General features: G+C 50.7%; 1 protein-coding gene across 1 annotated transcript in view; it reads left to right on the top strand.

The window, feature by feature from the left end:
* The first annotated feature begins 855 nt into the window (after positions 1-855).
* zmp:0000001168 (signal-induced proliferation-associated 1-like protein 2) overlaps positions 856-20,569 on the top strand; it is an 85,439-nt gene continuing 65,725 nt past the window's right edge. The window contains exon 1 of the mRNA XM_052044981.1: positions 856-992. The gene's annotated coding sequence lies outside the window, so the exon portion shown is untranslated. The remainder of the gene's footprint in view (positions 993-20,569) is intronic.

Below are 20,569 nucleotides of genomic sequence, written 5' to 3'. Positions count from 1 at the left end.
AGGGGAGGGGGAGAGGGAGTGAGGGGAGTAAGGGGAGAGAGTGAGGGGAGGGGGGAGAGGGAGTGAGGGGAGGGGGAGAGGGAGTGAGGGGAGTAAGGGGAGAGAGTGAGGGGAGGGGGGAGAGGGAGTGAGGGGAGGGGGGAGAGGGAGTGAGGGGAGGGGGAGAGGGAGGGGAGGGGAGGGGAGAGGGGGAGAGAGAGTGAGGGGAGGGGGGAGAGGGAGTGAGGGGAGAGAGTGAGGGGAGGGGGAGAGGGAGTGAGGGGAGGGGAGAGGGAGAGAGAGAGTGAGGGGAGGGGGAGAGAGTGAGGGGAGGGGGAGAGGGAGTGAGGGGAGGGGAGGTGGGGGAGAGGGGTGTGGGGTGTAGAGAGGGAGGAGGGTTGGGGAAAGAGAGGAGACGAGGTGAGGGAGTGCAGAGGGGGAGAAGGGGTGGGGAAGACGCAGGGGTGGTAAATTTGAGGGGAGGGGGGATGGAGGACGGGGTTGAAGCGGTGGGGGGAGAGGGTGGGGGGTTGTGGTAATAAGTGATTAGGCGCAAGAATTTCCGAAGCGACAACACGAATGTTTTTATTCCTTTTGCCTCTCAAAACCTGCAGCGAAATGCTTAGAAAGTGGAATTTAATATAAAATGGGGAGAGAGGCGGTGGGGGTCGTGGGGACACAGGGGAGAGAGGCGGTGGGGGTCGTGGGGACACTGGGGAGAGAGGCGGTGGGGGTCGTGGGGACACTGGGGAGAGGAGAGGGGTTGAATAAAAACGAAAGACGCGCACTGTGATGGGGTGAAAGAGAGAACACGGGGGTGGGGGAGAGATGGAGAGGGTGGGGGCAGGAGTGATGCGAGAGCTGGACTGAGGAAGGGGAGAGTGTGCGGCTCGGCTGCTTTAACTGAGCCAAGTGTCACATGGCTGGTGTCTGGGCCCGTGAGCAGCAGCGGAGAGGGGGAGAGAGAAGCAGGGATCAGGGGATGGACCCGAATCCCGCACAAGGACAGTGAGGTAAGGGGTCGCATCCGCCCCACAGGACCCAGTGTTTGTACGCAGGAGAGTGGAGCGAGTTGGAAATGTATCGCCTTTATTTCTGTATCCAGTATTCGCTGTTTGTTTGTCTACAATGTCACAGCCCTGGGTTACAATGTATCCAGGACCACCCCTTCCAAAAAAAATAACAACTCCTCTTTGTCCTTCCAAATATGTGCACCGCTTTTAAAGCAACTGAACAATTACTGAGTTGATTTTTTTGGCTATATGATTATTTAATTGATTTTTAAAAAATATATATTTTTAGCATCCGATGGGAGATTTATTAACATTGCATTCTCGGTTTAATGCGGTTTCGGTAACATTGCCTTTTTTTTTGGTAACTCTGCAGTGTAAAGCTTTTCCGAATGATTTGCAATATCAGGTTGACATTGTATGTGCGGGATGTCAGTTAGTAGGAGATTTACGCTTTATTGAACTCATTGCATTGTGATTTTATAACGTGATGTAAATCTTTTAATGCCCCCCTGTTCTTGCAGCCTGCTCCGGTATCGATTAATATCGATAAGGGGATCGGTTGCAATTTTAATTGGTATTTATTTATTCCCCCTTCTGTCTGGCCAGCGGCACTGCGGCTCTTAAAGGCGCCGCGCAGCCGGAGGAAAGTGGATAGGATTATCATTGTGTTGTGTTCTGCCGACGCAAAGTTTCCAGCTGTCCGGGTTCTTGTTTACAGAGGAGAGAGCATCTCGTTTCCTCCCAGACCTTCCTGATCTGTGCACAAGAATGTCGTGCAGGGCGGGCATTAAGTAGTAGGGGGGTGTTTATGACTCGTTCGCCAGTTCACAAGTCTCAGCCTAATGTGTTCCCGGTGCTAATTGGGCTAAACTGTTCGCTTACCACGTTCCAGCTGAGCCCCATCCCATCGGTAACGTGAACCGTGGGAGTGGGACAACACGCACGGGAACAGGCCCTTCGGCCCAACTCGTCCCTGCCGACCAAGGCGCCCACCGAAGCCAGTCCCATTTGCCCGCGATTTTGCATATCTTGTTAACTTGTGTTTTTCTTGTGAATGCTGCTTATCTGATGCTCTGCGCCTGTGATGCTGCTGCAAGGAAGTTTTTCATTGCACCTGTGCACACATGGACTTGTGCATCTGACAATAAACTCGACTTTGACTTTATCCCTTTAAACCTTTCCTATCCATGTACTTATCCAAGTGTCTTTTAAATATTGTTATAGTACCTGCCTCCACCGCTTCCTCTGGCAGCTCGTTCCATATACTCACCACCCTCTGTGTGGAGAAGTTGCCCCTCAGGTCCCTTTTAAATCTCTCCTCTCTCACCTTAAACTGGTGTCCTCCAGTTGTTGGTTCCCTTTCCCTGGGGGGAAAAAAGACTGTGTGCATTCATTAACCCTGTCAAAGTCGAGTTTATTGTCAGATGCACAAGTCCATGTGTGCACAGGTGCAATGAAAAACTTACCTGCAGCAGCATCACAGGCACAGAGCATCAGAGGCACAACGTTCACAAAAGAATAAAAAAACATCAATTATACACATTTTTTACAAGGAAGAACACAGAACAAAGATGAAGTCCATCGCAGTGCAAAGTGGTCCCAGTGTTGATGTACTGGGGTGGTGATTAGGGTTGTGCAGGTTGGTTCAAGAACCGAATGGTTGAAGGGAAGTAGCTGTTCCTGAACCTGGTGGTGTGGGACTTCAGGCTTCTGTACCTCCTGCACGATGGGAGCTGTAAGAGGGTGGGGATCTTTGATGATGGATGTTGCCGCCTTTCAGAGTCGGATAATAATACAGCATGGAAACAGGCCATTCGGCCCACACTGACCAGTGGGCAACCATCCATATTAATCCCATCTTCCTGCACTTGACCTGTAGCCTTCATTGAGTGATTCAATGCTCATCTGGACACCTCTTAAATGGTGTTAGCAACTCTGCTTCTGCCACTCCCTCTGGGGCCATGCATTCCAGGTACTCCCCATTCTCTGGTGAAGAAAGACCCCTCAAATCCCCTCCAAATCTCTTACCCCTCACCCTAAATCAATGTCTTCTGGTTTTATTCACCTTTTATAAGGAAGGTTTCTGCCTACCCTTTCTGCCAGTCTACCTTATTTCATAATTTTATGTCTTGAGACAGCACCTCATGCATATACTCAGTGGTGGGGAGGGAGGTGCCTGCGATGTATTGGGCAGAGTCTACTGCTCTCCGCAGCTTCTCACTTTCCTGTGCATTCGAATTGCCGTCCCAGACCGTGATGCAACCAGTCAGGACACTTTCAACAGTACGTCCATAGAAGTTTGTTAGAGTGTTCAGTGACAAGCTGAACCTCCTTATCCCCCTAAGAAAGTAAAGACACCGACGTGCCTTCCTTGTGATCACATCTACATGCTGGGCCCAGGACAGGTCGTCCGAGATATTATACCATATGTTAAGCGATATCTGCTCTGCTGTGATTTCTACTGTGTTTCACGTTGGAGATGAATAATATTCCAACTGTGACACATTGGGACTGTGTAAAATTCCATCTGTGACAATCCTGGGTGTGTGGGTGGTTTGGCCACTGACTCCCAGATCGGTGGGGAGGGGGGAGATTCCCTGTCTGGTCTCCAAGCATGAATCTGTGTCTGGGGTCCAGGCAAGATGTGCCCTCTGGCATCTACCAATTGCTCTGGGGATGGTTCGACATCCAGCTCCCAGTTTCCGGCATTTTGTATTCCTTGCTCCAGATTTCCAGCATCTGCAGTCTCTCTTGCATCTCCATTAGGTATAAAGGAGATGTGTGGGGACAAGTATTTTCAGCCCAGATCTGATGTCCGGCTCCCAGCACGATCTGGAGGCAGCTCGACGTCCGGTTCCCAGCTCCAGGAGAGCTTCAGCTCCCACCTCTTGTGTGTGATTCGGTAGCCGGGTTAGATCTGGGAGAGATCTGGTGTCCTATTTCAATATCAGACGTGGCCTGAATCTCCCGGAAAATAATTCTTCCCACATCCACTGTCAGATGTTTATCTGAATGTAGAACATAGAACATAACAGGAACAGGCCCTACATCCAGAATGTTCTGCCAGACTTAATTAATGATGCCTAATTAACCTCAAAGTTGAGTTTACTGTCATCTGCACAAGTCCATGTGTGCACAGGTGCAATGAAAAACTTACTTGCAGCAGCATCACAGGCACATAGCATCAGATAAGCAGCATTCATGAGAAAAACATAAATTATACACAATTTTTACAAGAAAGAACACAGTTAGAATAAAAACAAGGTCCATCGCTGTGCAAAGTGGTCCCAGTGTTGCTGTACTGGGGTAGTAATTGGGGTTGTGCCGGTCGGTTCAAGAACCGAATGGTTGAAGGGAAGTCGCTGTTCCTGAACCTGGCAGTGTGGGACTTCGGGCTTCTGTACCTCCTGCCCGATGGGAGCTGTGAGAAGATGGCAACTAATCCATTCTACCCGCACGTGGTCCATATCCCTCCATTTCCTGCACATTCATGTGTCTATCTAACACCTCGTAAACCCCTCTATCGTATCTGCCTCCACCACCACCCCTGGCAGCCCGTTCCAGGCACCCACCGCGCTCCGTGTAAAAACAAAAACTTGCCCCGCACATCTCCCTTATACTTAGTGGAGACACGAGAAACGGCAGATGCTGGTATCTGGAGCGAGGAGCACAAAGTGCTGCAGGAACTCAGCAGGTCAGGCAGCGTCTGTGGAGGGAAATAAACAGTCGACGTCTCGGGCCGAGACCCTTCATCAGGACTGGAAAGGAAGAGGGCAGACTGTGGGGGGAGGGGGAGGAGCAGGAGTTGGTGGGTGATAGGTGAGTCCGGGTGGGCGGGAGGAAGTGGGAATGATGTGAGAAGCCAGGAGGTGATGGGTGGAAGTGACAAAGGGCTGAAGAAGATGGAATCTGACAGCAGAGGACGGTGCACCATGGAATAAAGGGAAGGAGATGGGGAACCAGGGGGAGGGAGGTGTGGGTGAGGGGCAGGTTGTGAGGGCAGGGAGGGGAAAGAGAAGGGGTAAAGGGGCCAGAGGGATAAGGGAAAACCAAAGGGGGGGGGAAATGGGGGGAGCGGTTACCAGAGGTTAGAGAAATCGTTGTTGATGCTGTCAGGTTGGAGACTCCCAAGGCAGAATATGAGGTGTTGTTCCTCTAATCTGTGTCTGGCCTTGATTTGGAAGCAGGCGAGGCCGTGGGAATGGGAAGTGGAATTGAAGTGGCTGGCCGCCGGGAGATCCTGGCTGCTGCGGCGGACGGAGCGGTCGCCCGATCTGTGTCAGGTCTCCCCGACGTAGGGGAGGCTGCTGCGGATGCAATAAATAACACCGATAGACCCACAGGTGAAGGGCAGGGGCCCTGAGTGGTGGTGAGGAAGGAGGTGTCGGGGCCGGTGTAACATTTAGTGCTCTTTACTCTCCGCTACATGCACGATTGCACTGGGGCTGCTTCCTGCACCCGTGCTGAGCTCATCAATTGCATCAACTTCGCCCCCAACTTCCACTCAGCCCTTGGATTCACTCGGTCCGTCCTCGACACCTCTCTCCCCTTTCTGGATCTGTTTCCATCTCCGGAGACAGATTAACCACAGACATCTTCTACAAACCCACTGAATCCCACATTAACTTGACTACACCTCTTCCCACCCAGTCACTTGCAAGGACACCATCCCCTTCTCCCAGTTCCTCTGCCTCCGCCGCATCTGTTCCCATGATGAGGCTTTCCACTCCAGGATGTCCTTTTTTTTTAGAAAACAAGGTTTCCCCTCTACCGCCATCAATGTAACCTTCACCTCCACCTCCTCCATTTCCTGTACGTCTGCCCTCACCCCATTCCCCACCGCTCCCCCCCCCCAGCCATAACAGGGACAGGGTTCCCCTTGTCCTCACCTACCACCCCACGAGCCTCCACATCCAACACATCATTCTCCACAGCTTCTGCCGTCTCCAACGGGATCCCACCGCCAGGCACACCTCCCTCTCCCCTCTCCGCAGGGATTTCACTGTCCGTAACCCCCTTTGTCCACTCGTCCCTCCCCACCGATCCCACTCACGGCACTTATCCCTGCAACCGCACCAAGTGCTACACTGGCCCCTACACCTCCTCCCTCACCACTACTCAGGGCCCCAGACAGTCCTTCCACGTGAGGCAGCTCTTCACCCGTGAATCCGAGGGAGTCATTTATTGCATCCGGTGCTCCCGGAGCCAGGATCTCCCGGCGGCCAGCCATTTTAATTCCATTTGCCATTCCCGCACGGACATGTCTGTCCACTGCCCCTGGTTGAGGCTAAATGCAGATTAGAGGAGCCACGCCTCGTATTCCACCTGGGCAGTCTCCAACCTGACGGCATCAACGCCGCCTTCTCCCACTTCCGGTAACCGCTCCCCCTGTTCCCACCCCCTTTGATTTCCCGTCCCTCTGGCCCCATTACCCCTTCTCTTTCCCCTCACCCACACCTTCCCCCCGCCCCCCCCCCCCCCACCGTTCCCCACCTCTTTCCCTTTATTCCAGGGTCCCCCATCCTCTCCTATCAGATTCCATCTTCTTCAGCCCTCTTCCACTGTCACCTCCCAGCCTGCCCCCCCCCCCACCTGAATTTACCGACCACTTGCCAGCTTGTGCTCCTCCCCCCTCCCCCCCACCCTTTTATTAAGGCTTCTGCCCTCTTTCTTTCCAGTCCTGGGGAAGGGTCCCCTTTGACTCTCACCAACTTTTACCGATGCACCATAGAAAGCATCCTATCTGGATGTATCACGGCTTGGTACGGCAACTGCTCTGCCCGGGACCACAAGAAGCTGCAGAGAGTTGTGGCCACAGCCCAGCGCATCACGGACACCAGCCTCCCCTCCTTGGACTCTTGTCTTTACCTCTCGCTGTCTTGGTGTAGCAGCCAGCATAATCAAAGACCCCACCCACCCGGGTCATTCTCTCTTCTCCCCTCTTCCATCGGCTCGAAGATACAGGAGCCTGAGGGCACGTACCACCAGGCTTAAGGACAGGTTCTACCCCACTGTGATAAGACTATTGAACGGTTCCCTTATACGATGAGATGGACTCTGACCTCACGATCTACCTTGTTGTGACCTTGCACCTTATTGCACTGCACTTTCTCTGCAGCTGTGATACTTTACTCTGTACTGTTATTGTTTTTACCTGTACTACCTCAATGCACTCTGTACTGACCCAATGTAACTGCACTGTGTAATGAATTGACCTGTACGATCGGTTTGTAAGACAAGTTTTTCACTGGACCTCGGTACAAGTGACAATAATAAACCAATACCAACACCATCTTCCCTCCCTAGATGCTGCCTGACCTGCTGAGTTCCTGCAGCACTTTGCATGTGTTGCTCCTTTGAACTTAACCCCTGCACATCTTAAATTCATGCCCTCCAAGTATCAGACATTTTGATCCTGAGAAAAAGGTACTGCTGGTTTCATCCATCTACGCCTCTCATAATTTTATAAACTTCTATCAGGCCTCCCCTCAGCCTCCACCGCTCCAGAGAAAATGACCCAAACTCTCCTTGTAGCACATGCTCTCTAATCCAGGCAGCATCCTGGTGAACCTCTTCTGTACCCTCTCCGGAGCCTCCACATCCTTCCAACTCCGTTCCCAGTGGTGGACGCAGTTCCAAGTCTCCCAATCCAGACCGAATGTGCTCCCGTGCCTGTGTCTTGTGCCCGGCTGAGATTTGGTTTCACTCCTGGGGCAGTGCTAAAAGGGGCTTCAGCTGTGTTGGCGAAGCCGTGCGTCAAACCAGGGGGTGCCCGCTGTCTGTGGACGGACCCCTGGCCGCTGTTCCCTCCGGTTCCAGCTGATGTCCGAGCCACTCGGAGTCACCCGCAGCGAGTGCTTCATCTTGTCGCTCATTGTGGGATCTTGCCATTCCCAAACCCGTCACCAAGGTTACCATCACAGCTGTGTTTGGGGTCAGTCCGACCGTGTGAAGCTACCTTGAGGTCCTGCAGTTGTAAATGGCTCCAAATTATGGAGACATTTTTCCCCTGCCTGGTCACTGGCCTCTTCCACCGACCGCCTGTGGGTTGGACCAGTGAAGACTGGGCCCTGGAGACGGTCTGCAGTCTCACCGCGGGGATCCGGGGGGTGGGTCCCCTGTTCTCTGGGAGCATCTTGCTCCTCATCGTCCCAGCGCTCTGGAACAGGACCGGCTCCCGTTCCCTTAGAAATACGATTCCCCCTTCCCTCCCCTCTCCGTCCCTCCCTCAATCTCTGACCCCTGCTTCCCTCCTGCTATTTCCCCCTCACTCCCCTCTCCCCCTCCTTCCACCCCCTGTCCTCTCCTTCCACCCCCCCTTCTCATTACCCCCCTTATCCCCTCCTCGCTCTCCCCCCCCCCCCCCCCCCACTCTCCCCCTTCTCCCTCTTCCAAATGCTGGGCAAAATACATTGTTGGTCTTTCTGTCTACTGTGCTCCTATGCATAGAATTGTGCTATTTGTTATAGTCAAAAATAGCCTTGCAGATCAAAGACATGTAACTCAAGAAGTCAAAGATGTTATCGAAAACATTTCTAAATTTGTAAATTAAATGACAAATTTGTGGTAATGTGTTAGTAGGTTGAACAAAGCAAACAAGTACTGAGTACTGTTTGGAGTCAAAATTTATAGTGTGCATGAGGGATGGTTTTCTAGATCAGTACGCTGAGGATCCATTGGGAGGATTGGCTATTAATCTGCAATAAGGAAGGATTAATTATTTGGTTCAGGCAGAGTGGGGAAGAGTGATCATAATATGATAGAATTTTATATAACAATTGAAAGTGACTTGGCTTTTGAAACCAGAGTTCTTAAATTTAAACAAACCAATCTATAAAGTTATGAAGCAGGGGTTGGCTAGGATAGATTGCAAAATTACATTGAAAGTATGACAGTAAACAAGAGAGGCTACCATTTGACAAATTAATTCGTGGTTTACAAGAAATAATTATGCCTTTTAAGACCCAAACCCCAGTGTGAGAAGTATCCCACAAGAGAAATTAAAGATTGTTGTAGATCAAAGGAAAATGTTGGCCAAAGGTTGCAGCCACAGAGATTTCAGAACTCAGCAAAGGCAAATCAAGACATTGATAATGAAAGGGAGAGTTTGAGTAATCAAGTAAGACGTGTTAAAACAATTTGTAAGAGCTTTTACAGGTAGGTGATAAGTAAAAGATTAGCAAAAGTTCATTTTGGGTCCTTACAGATTGAGACGGGTGGAATCATACTGGGAAATAAAGAAATGGCAGATAAATTATTAAAATATTTTGTGTTTTCATCAGAATCGGGTTTATTATTACTGATATACGTCATGGAATTTGTTGTTTTGCGGCAGCAGTACGGTGCAAGACATAAAGATTACATGGAAAATGACATAAAAGTTGCATGGAAGAAAGCCTCCCAGAAATGCTGATGAACTACACGCCTACAGTGAATGAGGAATTAGCACTCGTGTAGTATTCCTGGGGCCAAAAGCCAATAAATCCCCGGGATCTGATGATCTGCATCCTAAGGTTTGGAAAGGTGGGTGAGATGGTGGATGCACTAGTTGTCACTTCCCAAAATTTCATAGATTCCAGAACAGATTAGAAAGAAGCAAATGTGACCTAGTGTTCGAGAAACATGGAACTATCAACCAGTCAGCCAGAGATTCACAAAAGAAATGGCCGGAATTTGTTATTAAGGCAGCAGTAATGGTGTTAGGGATTCGGGAGTTATGGAATTATGTGAACATAGCAAACATTAATTGAAATGAGAACCAGTTCTTACTCATTACTGCTTGAAATTTACATTTTGTTAGCTTTATAAACAAAGAGTATTGACTACAGACCACAGGCTTCTGGCCCACAGCAGGGGGCTGGATGCTCAAGAGATATGGTTTGCAAAGTGATGTCACCATGAGGCATAACAGCACACTTAGAAAATTATAAAATAGAATTGGGAGGAATCGGCATGAATTCACGCTGACAGTGGACTCTTTACTTCACAATCTACCTCAACGTGACCTTGCACTTTACTGTCTATCTGTACTGTAACACTTTATTCTGCAATCTGTTATTGTTTTACCTTGTACTACCTCAATGCACTGTTGTAATGAATTGATCTGTACGGACGGTACGCAAGACAAGTTTTTCATTGTGCCTCGGTACATGAGACAATAATAATAAACTGAACAATGTTTGATAAATCTGTTAGTGTTTTGAGGTTGCAACTAGTAGAATAGATAAGGGTGATCCAGTGGATGTGATGTATTGGGATGGCTTTCTATAAGGATCCACACAGATTATTATGTACTACAGGAGCACATGGGATTAGGGGTTAAATAGAGGTGTGGATTGAGAATCGGTTAGTCGGCAAGAAACAAAATGAATAGTCATTTTCTGGTTGGGGTGTTGTTAGAACAGGAGTTGGTGTTGAGGCTTCAGCTGTTCACAATCTATGTTGTGGAGGAGCAGATCGTCTTGTATATCCAAGCTGGACTATGATGTAAAGCTGTGTGGCAGTGCGGGCATGTGAAAAGGAGGCAGAGAAGTTCCTTGGGGAGATACTGACAGGCTGAGTGAATGCTCTAGGGATGTGGCAGGATGTGAAATATAATGTGGGAAAATGGGAGGGGTGTTAGGCAAAAATAGAAAAATGGAGTGTTTTTAAATGGCAAGTGATTGAAGTGACATTGTCCAGAGGGATTGGGGCCACAAATCACTGAGAGTTAACATGTGGAATAGAGAGCAATACTGAAGATAAAAGGGACGTTGGCCTTTTATTTGGAAATGATTTGAGTACAAGAGTAGAGATCTTGTTCCAATTATGTAGGGTCTTGATGAGACTGCAACTGGAATATTGCCAAAGAGTTGTACGGCTCAGAGACAGGGCTTTTGGCCCACCATATCCATGCTAACCTTTCTACCCATCTACATTCATCCCTTTTGCCTGCATTAGAACCGGTATGAAGGGCTGAATGGCCTACTCCTATTTCCTGTGCTCTAATCTTACGGCGGATGCTAGGTGTCGATGATCTGGGCTCGGTTGGTGCAGATGTCACTGCTGTGCTGAATCGGTGATTTAGTTGGCGCACACGTTAATGGGCAGAATTAGTTTGGGTTTGTTTAGCCGTGGATCGGTAATCAATTGGCGTGGGCTGTTGCTGGGCGGATCTCTGTGTGATTTTTGTCACAGACTGTAGTGACTCGGTGCTTGATTAATATGGCTGTTGCCAGACCTGGTAGACTGGCATTCGATTGGTGCAGCTGTTGCCAGGCGCGGCGAATTGTTGCTCAATTGGGTGCAGAACATCTCGGCCAAATGGTGCGGATCGTCACGGGGTAGGTGACTCGGTGTTTGATTAGTGCGGCTGTTGCTAGGTGGGGTAACTCGATGTTGGATTGGATCAGAACATCACTGGTATGGGGATCAGTGTTTGATTGGTCCGGGTGTTGCTGGGCCCGGTGACTCGGTGCTCGACTGACGCGGACCGTCGACGGTGTGGCGCCTCTGTGTTCGATTCGTACACCTGTTGCCGGGTGCAGTAACTTGGTGTTCGATTGGTGGGGAATATCGTCGGTGTGGTGAATCGGTGTTTGATTGGTGTGGCTGTTGCCAGGCAAGGTAACTCAGTGTTTGATTGGTGGGGATTATCAGCGATTTGGTGAAGCGGTGTTTGATTGGTGTGGCTGTTGCCAGGCGAGGTAACTCAGCGTTTGACTGGTGGGGATTATCAGCGTTTGATTAATGTGGCTGTTGCCGGGTCCATGACTTGGTGTTCGATTGGTGTGGACCGTCGATGGTGAGGCAACTCTGTACTTGATTAGTGTGGCTGTTGCCAGGTGAGGTGACTTGGGATTTGATTGGCGCGGAATATCACTAGTGTGGCATCTCTGTGTTCCATTCGTAAGGCTGTTGCCGGGTGTTCGATTGGTGTGGAATATCGGTGTTTGATGCAGCTGTTGCTGGGCGGTTTAACGGCAATTCCTTGGTTCAGAATATCACCGGTACAGCGATTTGGTGTTCAATTAGTAGGGATTATCAGCGGTGTGGTAAATCAGTGTTTGATTGGAATGGCTGTTGCTGGGCGAGGCAACTCGGGATTTGATTGGTGGGAATTATCAGCGGTGTGGTAAATCAGTGTTTGATTGGAATGGCTGTTGCTGGGCGAGGCAACTCGGGATTTGATTGGTGGGAATTATCAGCGGTGTGGTAAATCAGTGTTTGATTGGAATGGCTGTTGCTGGGCGAGGCAACTCGGGATTTGATTGGTGGGAATTATCAGTGTTTGATTGGTATGGCTGTTGCTGGGCGAGGCAACTCAGGATTTGATTGGTGGGAATTATCAGTGTTTGATTGGTATGGCTGTTGCTGGGTGAGGTAACTCAGTGTTTGATTGGTGGGGATTCTCAGCGGTGTGGAGAATCGGTGCTCGATTGATGTGACTGTTGCCGGGCAGTGTTGATCGGGGAGCGTGCCAGTGCCTCCAGTGGCTGGTCCAACTGGTCTGGGACCCATGGCTGATTTGGTGATGCCGGGAGCAGTGTCAAAGCCCGGCTGATCGGCTGGGTGCTGCCTCGCGGATCCTCCTGGGCCACAGTGATGGGTCGGAGAGGAAGTGAATCAGGTGCCACGGCCCAAAAGATGCCAGTGCCATCCCTGGGCTCTTGTCGGAGCTGACAGGGAGGGCTCTTCGACTGTGGTGGCAGCGTAAAGTGGTCCTCGTCTCCCCCAGATCCAACCCCTCTTCATCAAACGCTTACCAGAATTTAAATCTCCCAGGATCACCTCAGCCTAGAGGGAGTAAATATTCCACTCAGCCATGTTCTATCTCTGTGGGCTAGTACCAGCTTGAGAGGCCAAATGATCTCCCTCTTCCCCCAAGTCCCAAACACCTCGCATTCAGCCAGCAACCTCACCCTCCATCCTTGCCCTAACCCTAGTACCTGCAGGAATTTGGTAAGTAAAGGGATCCATCAGCATTGGTCAGTGGGACCCCTGAAATGTGGTCAACAGAATTTTCCTTTCTCCTGGATAAATGTCTGCCTCCCTCTTCATTCAAGCTGGCCGTCTGGCCTCCACTACACCCTTGTCCTGCTCTGGACCCCTTCCCTTAGGAAGATACCCACTGGCCCCACCCCCTTCCATCACCACTTCCCCATCCACCCCTGGAGCTTGGTGACGGGACGGTGTAGAGGCAGCTTCACTCTGTGTCTGACCCCGGAAGTGTGTGATGGGACAGTGTAGAGGCAGCTTCACCCTGTGTCTGACCCCGGGAGTGTGTGATGGGACGGTGCAGAGGGAGTTTCACTCTGTGTCTGACCCTTTAGTGATTGGATGCCTGTGACCAGTGGTGTCCCACGAGGGTCGGTGCTGTTTGTAGTGTACAAGAGTGACTTGCATGATCAGTGAATTCTCGGATGGCTCAAAGACCGGCAGAGTCATTGATAGTGTGGAAGGTGGTCCTAGGCTGCAGAAAGAAAGCAATGTGTTGGTGAAATGGGCTCAGGAGGCTAAAGAAATTCAGCATGTCCCCAGTGACATCCACTCATTTTTACAGATAAGACAAGACATGGTAAGATAAGCTATCTTTATTAGTCACATGTACATTGAAACACACAGTGAAATGCATCTTTTTGCGTAGAGTGTCCTGGGGGCATCCCGCAAGTGTTGCCATGCTTCCAGTGCCAACATAGCATGCCCAGAACTTCCTAACCCGTATGTCTTTTGGAATGTGGGAGGAAACCGGAGGACCCGGAGGAAACCCACACAGACACGGGAAGAACATACAAACTCCTTACAGACAGCAGCCGGAATTGAACCTGGCGCTATAATAATGTTACACTGACCGCTACACTACTGTGCCTGCCCTCTACCGTGCCTGCGCACAGACCCAGAAAGCACCCTATCCAGATACATCACGAGTTGGTACGGCAACTATTCTGCCCGAGACCACAAGAAAATGCAGAGAGTTGTGATCACAGCCCAGTCTATCACGAAAACCAGACTCCCCGCCTTTGACTCTGTCCACACTTCCCGCTGCCTTGGGAAAGCAGCCAACAGAATCAAAGACCCCACCCACCCCGAACATTCTCTCTTCTCCCCCCTTCCATCGGGCAGAAGATACGAAAGCTTCAGAACATGTACACCAGGCTCAAGGACAGCTTCTATCCCACTGTTATAAGACTCTTGAACAGACCTCTTACATAATAAAGCTGAACTCTTGATCCCCCAATCTACCTCTTAGTGGCCCTTGCACTTTATTTGTCTGCCTGCATTGCACTCTCTCTGTAACTGTAACGCTCTATTCTGCATTCTGTTTCTTTTTCCTTCTGTACTTGTGTATGGATGGCATGCGAAGAAAAGATCTTCCCTGCACCTTGGCACACATGACAATAATTTACCAATTACCAAAAAATGGCAGATGGAGTTTAATCCAGACAACTGTGAGGTGATGCATTTTGGAAGTACTAATGAGGCTCGGACATACACCTTGAACGGTGGCGTATTGGGGAGCAGAGGGACCTTGGAGTTCACCTCCACAGATTGGGGCACCAACTGCAGCAGTAGGGAGATAATGTTCCAACTTTGTGAAACCTTGCTCAGACCTTGGCTGGAGTCCTGCATGCAGTTTTGGTCACCGTGCTGTAGGAAGGATGTGATAACGCTGTAGAGTCACCAGGATGTTGCCTGGGATGGAATCATTCAGTTAGGAGTAAAGACTGGAGAAGCTGGGTCTGTTCTCCTCGGAGGGGAGGAGGTTGAGAGGGGATGTGATTGAGGAATGTAAAATAATGATATAGATCGGGCAGAATGTAGGAAACTTTTGCCCACGTTGGAGGTAGGTAAAACTAAAGAACACAGAGTGAAGCTCCCTCTACACCATCCCATCACACACTCCCGGGGTCAGACACAGAGTGAAGCTCCCTCCGCACCATCCCATCACACACTCCTGGGGTCAGACACAGAGTGAAGCTCCCTCCGCACCGTCCCATCACACACTCCCGGGGTCAGACACAGAGTGAAGCTCCCTCTACACCGTCCCATCACACACTCCCGGGGTCAGACACAGAGTGAAGCTCCCTCTACACCATCCCATCACACCCAGGGTCAGACACAGAATGAATCTCCCTGCACACTCTCCCAAAACTCCCGGGCAGGCACAGTGCCGTTTTGATTGCTTGAATGGGAGCACCTGACTCCAGTCAGTGCCTGGAGCTGAGAGGAATTGAGCAGAGAGAGAGAGAGAAAACATATATTCTCCACTGACTTAGCATGAAAGAGGAGAGGAGGAGCTTTCCCCAGCCTGAAGAAGAAAGCTTTTGTGCATCTGAGAGGTTGGCGACTGTCTGCATTTGGGGGAGGCTGCAATATCCTGTGGTGATGACCCTGTAGTTTCATCTTGCAGGCAGGTAGACTCCCTCCCCACCCTGATTGCCTGGCCTAGGTCAGGGGCTGCCTGGGTAGGAGGGAGGAAAGGTTTGTCTCTGTACAATTCGTTAAGGGCTAGGCAGATTTCAGCGGAACTGGGTGAGACCGCCTCCCTCAGCTGAAGATCCTCTGTAGCTGTGACACTTTACATTCTGTATTGTTTTTACTCTGTACTGCCTTGAAGCACTGTGTAATGAACTGATCTGTACGAACGGTATGCAAGACAAGTTTTTCACTGTACCTCTGTACAAGTGACAATAAACCAATACCAGTTCCACCGTTGGGCTGTGCAATTCCTCCAACCATCATCCTTGGCCTTCCTCTCCCTCTCCCACCCCACGTTCCTGAACCCTTTACTTGTATAATGTTTTTTCCCCTCTATAATATTTCAACTGGGGGCATTTATTCTCCATCCTCTCATTAGGATGTGTGGTTGCAGCAGCCAGTCCTGTGGCCCTTAAAACCCTTGCATCAATCGTCTGCCCCATTAGTGATAGCTGGGTTAAAGCAATGTCTGGGTTAAACCATTGTCATGGCCTCTGAAATGTACAAAGTCTGAAGCTCACGGAATCGCACAGCGAGGAAAGAGGCCATTCAGCCCAACTTGCCCATGCTGACCAGTGGGTACACTTCTGTATTAATCCCATCTCCCAGCACCTGGTCAAGTGCTCATCTGAACATTTCTCAAGTGCTGTCAGTGACTGAGCTCCAACCACTCTCAGGCAGTGCATTCCAGGTACTTACCACTCTCTGGGTGAAGGTCTGTCTCAGATCCCCTCTAAATCTCTTTCTTCCTTACCCTAAATCTGTGTCCTAGTTTTATCCACCTCTGATATAGAACATAGGAAACCTACAGCACAATTCAGGCCCTTCGGCCCACAAAGCTGTGCCGAACATGTCCCTACCTTAGAAATTACTAGGCTTACCCATAGCCCACTATTTTTCTAAGCTCCATGTACCTATCCAAAAGTCTCTTAAAAGACCCTGTCGTATCCGCCTCCACCACCGTTGCTGGCAGCCTGTTCCACGCAGTCGCCACTCTCTGAGTAAAAAACTTACCCCTGACATCTCCTCTGTACCTACTCCCCAGCACCTTAAACCTGTGTCCTCTTGTGGCAACCATTTCAGCCCTGGGAAAAAGCCTCTGCCTATCCACACGATCAATGCCTCTCATCATCTTATACACCTCTAAGTTTCCTGCAATTTACTCTATCCCTCATATATATACCTCATTCAAGTCCCCTCTTAACCTCCTCCATTCCAGGGAGAACAGACCCAGCCTGTCCAGTCTATCCTCATAACTGAACTATTCCATCCCCAGCAACGTGCTGGTGAAGCTTCTCTGCAGCCTCTCCAGTGCCGTCACAGCCTTCCTACAGTGTGGTGACCAGAACTGCACACAGGGCTCCGGCTGAAGGTTTTATAAAGTTGGGGCATAACCTGTCCTCAGTGCCTTGACTAATGAAGGCCAGTACCCCATATGCCTTCCTATCCACATTATCTACTTGTGTTGCCGCCTTCAAGGATCTTTGGACTTGTACCCCGAGGTCCCTCTGTTCCTCAATGCTCCCCAAGACCCATTCATGGTGTACATTCTGGCATCATTCACGTTTCCAAAATGCATCACCTCTCATTTGTCTGGATTCAACTCCATCTGCCGTTTGTCAGCCTATTTCACCAATACATCGATATCCCTCTGTAGCCTGACCACCTTCCACACTGTCAATTACTCCGCCAATCTTCATGCATTCCACGGACTCACTGATCATGTCTCCTACACCCACATCCAAGTCACTCTTGTACACTACAAACAGCAAGGGTCCCAGCACTGACGCTTGTGGGACACCACTGGTCACAGGCATCCAATCACTAAAGGGCTGTTTTTGCAATTCCTCTTTCTGTGACAGTGTCACAGGTAGAGAGGGTGGTGAAGAAGGCTTTTTGGCACACTGCCCTTCATCAATCAGGGTACTGAGTGTGGAAGTTAGGAGGTTATGTTGCAGTTCTACAAGATGTTGTTGAGGCTGCACTTGGAGTATTGTGCTCAGTTTTGGTCACCCTGCTATGGGAAAGATGCCATTAAGCTGGAAAGTGCAGGAAAGATTTACGAGGATGTTGCCGGGACTCGAGGGACTGGGTTACAGGGAAAGGTTGGGCAGGCTAGGACTTTCTTCCTTGGAGCATGGGAGACTGAGGGGGTGACCTGTTGGAGATGCATAAAATCATGAGGGGCATAGATAGGGTGAATGCACTCCGTCTTTTTCCTGGGGTTGGGGGAATCAAGAACTCGAGGGCATGGGTTTAAAGTGAGAGGGGAGAGATTCAGTAGGAACTGGAGGGGCAATTTTTCACATAGAGGATGGTGGGTATATGGAACAAGCTGCCAGAGGAAGGTGCAATAACAACATTTAAAATACACTTGGAGAGGTACATGGCGAGGAACGGTTTAGAGGGATATGGGCCAAACACAAATGGGACTGGCTTAGATGGGGACCTTGGTGACCATGGATTAGTTGTTTCCGTGCTGTGTGACTCTAAGGCTCTCTGGAGAGCAGGTGGGCAGTGGATCGCTGGCCCTGAGCAAGGGCTCACTGGGGGTGGGACCTCCCTACTGATGGACCTCCTGGAGGTTGTAATATCGAATGTCCTGCCCGTCATTCCCAGTGAGCTCCCCCTCCCCCACCATCGGGGGAGGCAAGTTTGGGGGTCAACCCAACCCCTCTCTGTTGTTGGGAGAGCAGCCTCGGCCATGCCCTCTGCTCCCAAAGCCAGCTGTGCATGTGCCTGGGGAGGGAGGGAGGACACTGATAGGAATTTCCAGCCTCTGCTTCCAAGGGACGGCCCGTCACGTCTTCTGGGCCTCGGCTGCAGAGCCCTGCCACACCCATGAGGTAGGGTACCTCTGCAAGAGCTGTTCCTTCAGCCAGGCCACCCTTTTCTACACTGGCAGCCCGGGGTAATTGTGCTCCCCTCCCCACAGGGTGTCGGGAAGGGGACTTACAGTATTCCTGACATGAAGGTCACCATGTCTAGCCTCGACACCAACAATAGAGGGTCCGCAGATTTCACAGTCTCTTGGTCCTCGGGGAAGGGAGATATAAGGTGAGATCCCTGCAGGAAACCCACACTGTTCCAGGAAATAAAGCCACCTGGCCCTTAGAGTGGAGGGGGAGTTGGGGGTCTCGATGAATCACCTGAGTTTGATTTCCAGTTGGGTGGCTAACTTGTTGCCCTGATATTTAAGTCAGAGATCTGTGGAGGGAAATGGACAAGTCGAGATTTCGGGTAAAGACCCTTCATCTAGACCAGCAGCCAGTCCGGTTGTAGGGTCTGAACCCAGAACATGGACAATCCATCTCCCTCCACAGATGCTGCCTGACCCGCTGCGTTCCTCCAGCAGCTCCTTTTTTGTTTTTTCTCCAGATTCCAGCATCTGCAGTGCCTCATGTCCCCATCTTCAGCTGTAGATTCTGGAGGTGAAGGAGTCTGTGTTGCGTTGCTTGCTCCACCTTGCTGTGCATCTGGCTGGTGTCCCATTGTATTTTGTGAACATGTTCACCCCGAGGCTCAGCACAGTGCTAACACTTCTTTCGTGAAGTGTTTGCTCTCTTGAGCTCCATTGATAGCAGCATTGTTTGTTCTCAGGGTGGGTGGGGAGTGGGTAGGGAGGAGGGTGGAGAAGTTGGGCTTGCCCTCCTTGAGGCCATGGTGGGATGTGGGCAAGTCTCACACCTGCCTCTTCTGTCTGGAGTATCCCAAGGAGGTTGACCAAGTGGTGGGGACTGAGACTGAGCAGCAGGAGAGGGAGGTGCTTGAACGGAAGTCCCGTCTGGTCGAGCCGTCGAGGAGCCGGCCCCTGTGCCAGACATACAAGAAGTCCCATCACAGCAGCGCTAAGGGAGCTCAAGTGTGTGGACGATCCCAACTGGGCTGTCTGCCGCTCGGCGGGAGTTGCTCATTGGACCCAGGCCCCGAAGCCCTCTCCGTGAGCTGGTTCCCCACAACTTGAGTCTTCTGTGCCCTCCCACACCACGGGGAGGCATTTCCTCTTGGGGCTCCTCCTGTGCACTCTCCACGTCCTCGCTGTGGCATCCAGACAGGTCATGGTGGGGAGGGTACTCAGTGAAGGTCTCTCTGCACAGGAGTCCTCCCTCTTTACACTGAGACCTGGGGAGGAGAGTGTTGTACAGAGCGGTGCCGCATAACAGGTACACTGCATTGGTTCATGGACTTCCAGGCATCCTGCCTTTTCTCTGCCTGGAGGAGTAGGTGTTCCACATGTATGAGGAGGTGTGAAACATTGCAGTCCCTGTTTGCATATTTGGTAGGGGCTGCTCAAGTTTCTGGCTGTGCTCTCCTTATCTTTGAGCACCTGGTGCGGAGGGGGACGGAGTCAGTGGGGATACCTGCTTGTTGGTCTGCTCCTGGGCCTGGCCAAGGTGGCCATTCACAGGTCCAGACAGCGGGCTGTCGCGGTTCCTCCCGAGCCGACTTCCTGCCCCTCTTCCGAGGATACGTCCGTTGTCCGGGTGTCCCTCGCTCACAGGAGGCCTTCCAGGACTGGTGGGCGCCACAGGAGCTGGACTGTGTCCTGGACAGTAAGAGGAAATATTTCAATTGGGTTGGATAAAGGGCAGCATGGTGGTGCTAATAGAGTCACTACCTCGATGCCAGAGACCTGTTCATCCCCATCCTCGGGCGCTGTCTGTGTGGAGTTTGCACGTTCTCCCTGTGACCACGTGGGTTTCCCCCAGGTGCTCCGGTTTCCTCCCACATCCCAACAACGTGCGGGGTCGGTGGGTTAATTGTCCACTGTAAAATGCCCCCTAGTGTGAGTGGTAGAATGTGGGGTTGATGAGAATGTGTGGAGAATAAAGTGTGACTAATGTAGGATCAGTGTAAATGGATGGTTGATGGTGGCACGATGGGCTGAAGGGCCTGATACCATGCTGTATCTCTATGACTCTCACACTTCCTCTACGTTGTCTGGCCTTGTGTCTTGATATTGGTGACTAAAGTAGTGTGGGAATTGTAGATCATGTAATGGAATTGGAAATATTATTGTCACTTGTACTGAGGTTACAGTGAAAAAACTTGTCTTGCCTACCGTTCATACAGATCAGTTCATTACACAGTGCATCGAGGTAGTACAAGGTACAATACAG

The sequence above is a fragment of the Pristis pectinata genome, chromosome 38, assembly GCF_009764475.1.
Source record: "Pristis pectinata isolate sPriPec2 chromosome 38, sPriPec2.1.pri, whole genome shotgun sequence".
Taxonomy (NCBI): Eukaryota; Metazoa; Chordata; class Chondrichthyes; order Rhinopristiformes; family Pristidae; genus Pristis; species Pristis pectinata.
Note: the sequence above shows the minus strand (reverse complement) of the source record. Positions and strands in the feature narration are given on the sequence as shown.